We start from the raw sequence: 6000 nt of genomic DNA, 5'->3' as shown, positions 1-6000 counted from the left end.
GGGTGCGCGCCTACCAGGCATCTCCGAACACGTGAATCCCGGTAGCGCTCACCGGAAATAGACTGAGACCGAGCTTCCCGATCGCGCGGGCGGCTAGCGGCTGGCGGGCCACCTGCACAGGGGAGCGGGGCGGACTCGCGGTCGGCACCCGCAAAGGCAGGACGTGAGACCCTGAACCGGGTGCGCGCGCCACCAGGCTCTCACGGAACTCCGGAATCGGGTGTGCTCACGGGCATAGACTGAGACCGGGAGACCGAGGCCTGCGGGGAGCCGGTGGCTGGCGGCATTAAAAAACACAAAGGACAGAGACGCGCCAGCCCTGGAAGTGAGGGCTGGGACGCCGGGTGTGGGGCGCACATCCCAGGACGCTGCAGGGTTGAGCAGCACCAACAGTAACAGAGTTAAAGTGGCCAGAACATCAGTGGAGACGGGCGCAATCCCTCTGTTCTGTGACAATGCAGCCTCTGCTGCTCTGACCTCGAAGAGAAGGCACAGCAAACCGCCAGGGAAAGCCGCCAGAGAACAAAAGCCTGGAAATACCGGCTCAGAGAGTGCCCATCCCCATCCCCCCTCGCAGGGGACACGGAGACTCTAACCAAACAGGGTTGCCTGAGTATCGGCGCAGCAGGCCCCTCCCCCAGAACACAGAAGGCGGGCTGAAAAATCAAGAAGCCCACAACCAGGCGCCTGGGTGGCACAGTCATTGAGCGCCTGTCTCCGGCTTAGGGCGTGATCCCGGCGTTCCGGAAAGGAGTCCCTCATCGGGCTCTTCCGCTGGGAGCCTGCTTCTTCCTCTCCCACTCCCCTGCTTCTGTTCTGTTCTTGCTGTCTGTCTCCCTCTCTCAGATAAGTAAATACATAAAATCTTTAAAGAAGCAGCCCACATCTCTAAGATCCCTATAAAACAAGGGGCACGGCCTGGGACCCAGTCAATAATTTGGGCTCTGGACAACCCCGCAACCTCTCTTCATCAGAATGACAAGAAGGAGAAGCCCCCTCCAGCAAAGAAAAGACAGTGAGTCTGTGGCCTCTGCCACAGAAGTAATGGATATGGATGTAACCAAATTATCAGAAATGGAATTCAGAGTAACAATGGTCAAGATGATGAGTAGACTTGAAAAAAGTATTAAGGAAAATGTTACTGAGAATATAGAATCCCTAAGGGCGGAAATGAGAGCGAATTTGACAGAAATTAAAAATTCTATGAGCCAAATGCAGGCAAAACTAGAGCTCTGACGGCCAGGGATCAGGAAGCAGAGGAACGGGTTAGTGAATTGGAGGATGGGTTAATAGAGGAAAAAGGAAAATAGAAGATGGTCTTAAAAATCCACCACGAATGTGTGGCTACGGGAGATTACTGACTCAACGAAACAATCCAATGTTAGAATCATCGGCATCCCGAGGGGGTGGAGAAAAAGCGGAGAGTCTAGAAGAGATATTTGAACAAATTGGAAGCGAAAACTTCCCTAATCTAGGCGAGGAAAACAAACATTCGTGGTTCCAAGAGGCAGAAGACCCCTCCCAAGCTCAACCACGACAAACCTATGCCACGTCACGCGATAGTGAAATTAAATATTAGATCCAAGGATACAGTATTGAGGCAGGGCAAAGAAATTTCTGACTGCAAGGCAAAGGCACTGAATTACGTCAGACCTTGCTCACAGACTCTGGAATGAGAGAAACGGGTTGGGGAGCATTTTTAAAGCTCTTTCAGAGAAAACACATGCAGCCAAGGATCCTTTATCCAGCAGGCTGTCATTCAGAATTGATGGAGAAATAAGAAGACATTTCTCAGAATCGCCATGTCACTAACCAATTTTGTAACCGGCAGAAACCAGCCCTACAGAGGTATTATGGGGGGTTCTATAAAGTAAAAGGCCCCAAGAGGTGATACAGAACAGAAAGTCACAGCCAATACAAACAAAGACTTTACTGACAACATGGCAGCATTAAAAGCATACTCTCAGTACTCAGTCTTAACATTAATGGTTTAAATTCTTTTCCTTAACACGCCACAAGGGTTGCATGATTGGATAAAGAAATGACCCATCCATTTGCTGTCTACAAGAGACTCATTTTGAACCCAGAGGTACATTCAGACTGAGAGTAAGGGGATGGAGTACCATCTTCACGCAAATGGACCTCAAAAGAAAGCTGGGGTACTAATTCTCATATCAGATAAACTGATTTTAAACTACAGACTATAGTTAGAGACGAGAAGGGGCCAATATATTGTATAACAAAGTATTCAACAAGTGGATATGATAATTATAATATATATGCCTACTAACAGGGGAGCAGCAAGATACACAAGCCAACTCCCTAACCGGAATAAAGAGACATATAAATAAAAATACATTAATAGTAGGGGACCTCAACACTCACTCTCAGAAATAGACAGAACACCCTGGCAAAACTAAGCAAAGAATCAAAGGCTTTGAATGCCATACTCGACGAGTTGGACCTCTTAGATATATATAGAACACTACACCCCAGAACCAAAGAATACTCATTCTATTCTAATGCCCATGGAACATTCTCAAGAATAGACCATGTTCTGGGGACACACACAAAACAGGTCTCAGCCGATACACCAAGATTGAAATTATCCCCTGCATATTCTCGACCTACACGCTCTGAAATTGGAACTCAACCACAAGGAAAATTTGGAAGAAACTCAAACACTTGGAGACTAGAACCATCCTGCTCAGGAATGACTCGATAAACCAGGAAATCAAAAATAAATTAAACAATTTATGAGACCAATGAGAATGAAAATACAACAGTCCAAAACCATGGGATATGCAGAGCTGAGTCCTAAGAGGAAATACATAGCCATCCAAGCCTCCTCAAAGAATAGAAAATCTAAATGCAGTTTTTATATTCTCACCTCAAGAAGCTGGAAAGCAACAGAGGACAGGCCACATCTCACCACGAGGAAGCAGTTGACCAAAATTAGAGCTGAAATCAATCAAGCAGAAACCAGAAGTACAGTAGAGCAGATCAACAGGACTAGAAGCTGGTTCTTGAGAGAATCAATAAACTTGACAGACCACTGGCAGAACTTATCCAAAAGAAAAGAAAAGGCCAGATTATTAAAATTATGTGAATGAAAAAGGAAGGTCACCGATGAACACCATTGAAATTGGAAGGATTATTAGAAATTTTTATCAACAGCTATATGCCAATAAACTAAGCAATCTGGAAGAGATGGAATCCTTCCTGGAAACCTATAAACTACCAAGATTGAAACAAGGAAGAAATTAATTTCTTAAACAGGCCAATTAATTATGAAGAAATTGAGTCAGTGATAAACAACCTTCAAATAACAAAACTCCAGGCCCGGACGGTTTCCTGGGAATTCTACCAAACATTCAAAGAAGAAATAATACCTATTCTCCTAAAGCTATTTCAAAAAATAGAAACGAAGGAAAGCTACCAAACTCATTCTATGCGAGGCCAATATTACCTTGATCCCCAAACTGTGCAAGAGCCCCTCACAAAAGGAGAATTACAGACCGATTTCCTAATGAACATGACGATAAAATCCTCAACAAGATCTGCTAATAGAATCCAACCGTTCATTAAAAGGATTATCCACCACGATAAGTGGAAAATTATTATAACTTGGGATGCAGCGTGGTTCAATATCCAGCAAAATCAATCAGCTATGGATACATCTATCATCACAAGAAAGACTCAGAAACCTAGATCCTCTCTCAATCGATGCCGAAAAGCATTTGACAAAATACAGCATGCTTTCCTGGATTAAAACGCTTCAGACTGTAGGAATAGAAGGTACATTTCTCAACTCTACATAAAAGCCATCTATGAGAAAGCCTACTGCAAATATTATTCTCAATGGGGAAAAAAGCTGAGCCTTTCCCTTTAAGATCAGGAACACGACAAGGATGCCACCTCGCCACTATTATTCAACATAGTATTAGAAGTCCTTGCAACAGCAATCAGAGCAAACAAAAGGGATCAAAGGTATTCAAATCGCAAAGAAGAAGTCAAAAGCACCCTACTCTTCGCAGATGACATGATACTCTATATGGAAACTCCAAAAGCCACTCCCAAACTATTAGAAAGTTATAGAGCAATTCAGTAAGCGTGGCAGGGATACAAAATCAATGCTAGAAATCAGTTGCATTTCATGCCACGGGCATCTGAGAACGAAGAAAGAGAATTAGGGGAATCCATCCCATTTACAATAGCACCAAAAAAAAAACCATACGTTCCTTGGAATTAACTTAACCCAGAGACGTAAAGGACCTTTATTCTAGAAACTATAAATCACTCTTGAAAGAGCATGAGGAAGACATAAAAAGATGGAAAGATATTCACATGCTCATGGATCGGAAGAATTAACATAGTTAAAATGTCCATGACTACAGAGCAATCTACACTTTCAATGCTATCCGATCAAAATACTGAGGACATTTTTTCAAAGAACTGGAACAAATAGTCCTTAAATTTGTATGGAATCAGAAAAGACCCCGAATCTCCAAGGAACTGTTGAAAAGGAAAACAAAAAGCTGGGGGCATCACAATGCCGGATTTCAGCTGTACTACAAAGCTGTGATCACAAAGACAGCATGGTACTGGCAAAAAAACAGACACATAGACCAATGGAACAGAATAGAGAGCCCAGAAATGGACCCTCAGCTCTTTGGGCAACTAATATTTGATAAAGCAGGAAAACATCCGTGGGAAAAAGACAGTCTCTTCAATAAATGGTGCTGGGAAAATTGGACAGCCTCATGCAAAAGAATGAAACTTGACCACTATCTCACACCATACACAAAAATAAACTCCAAATGGATGAAAGACCTCGATGTGAGACAGGAATCCATCAAAATTCTAGAGGAGAACATAGGCAGCAACCTCTACAACATCGGCCAAAGCAACCTTTTTCATGATACATCCCCAAAGGCAAGAGAAACAAAGATAAAATGAATTTATGGGACTTCATCAAGATTAAAAGTTTCTGAAGCCAAGGAAACAGTCAGAAAACTAAGAGGCAGCCCACGGAATGGGAGAAGATATTTGCAAATGACACTACAGATAAAGGACTGGTATCCAAGATCTAGTGTGGAGGTCCCTTAAAAAGTTAAAAATTGAGCTACCCTATGATCCAGCCATTGCACTACTGGGTGTTTACCCCAAAGATACAGACGTAGTGAAGAGAAGGGCCATATGCACCCCAACGTTCATAGCAGCAATGTCCACAATAGCTAAATCGTGGAAGGAGCCGAGATGCCCTTCAACAGATGACTGGATTAAGAAGTTGTGGTCCATATATACAATGGAATATTACTCAGCTATCAGAAAGAACGAGTTCTCAACATTTGCTGCACCATGGACGGCACTGGAGGAGATACTGCTAAGTGAAATAAGTCAAGCAGAGAAAGACAACTATCATATGATTTCTCTCATCTATGGAACATTAGAACTAGAATGATCAGTAGGGGAAGAAAGGGATAAAGAAAGGGGGGGTAATCAGAAGGGGGAATGAAACATGAGAGACTATGGACTATGAGAAACAAACTGAGGACTACAGAGGGGAGGGGGGTGGGGGAATGGGATAGGCTGGTGATGGGTAGTAAGGAGGGCACATATTGCATGGCGCACTGGGTGTTATACACAACTAATGAATCATCGAGCCTTACATCGAAAACCGGGGATGTACTGTATGGTGACTAACATAATATAATAAAAAATCATTATAAAAAAAAAAAAGAGTATACTTACCATGATGAGCGCTGAGTAATGTCTATAATTTTTGAATCATTATATTGTACACTTGAAGCTAATATAACATTATATGTTAATTATACTTCAATTTTCACAAGTTTCACCCCTTGCACAAATAAAGCAAATTAGAGTCAAGTAAATAAACAACCCAAGTTTAAGCAAAACTATTAAAAGAAAAGATGCATTGTCATGGTTTCTTCCTAATACCCTAAAAATGACAAAGATGATTTTTAAAACGCATTA

This window comes from Ursus maritimus, unplaced genomic scaffold, assembly GCF_017311325.1.
Source record: "Ursus maritimus isolate PB19 unplaced genomic scaffold, ASM1731132v1 scaffold_5, whole genome shotgun sequence".
NCBI classification, from domain to species: domain Eukaryota; kingdom Metazoa; phylum Chordata; class Mammalia; order Carnivora; family Ursidae; genus Ursus; species Ursus maritimus.
This window is presented reverse-complemented; position numbering follows the sequence as displayed.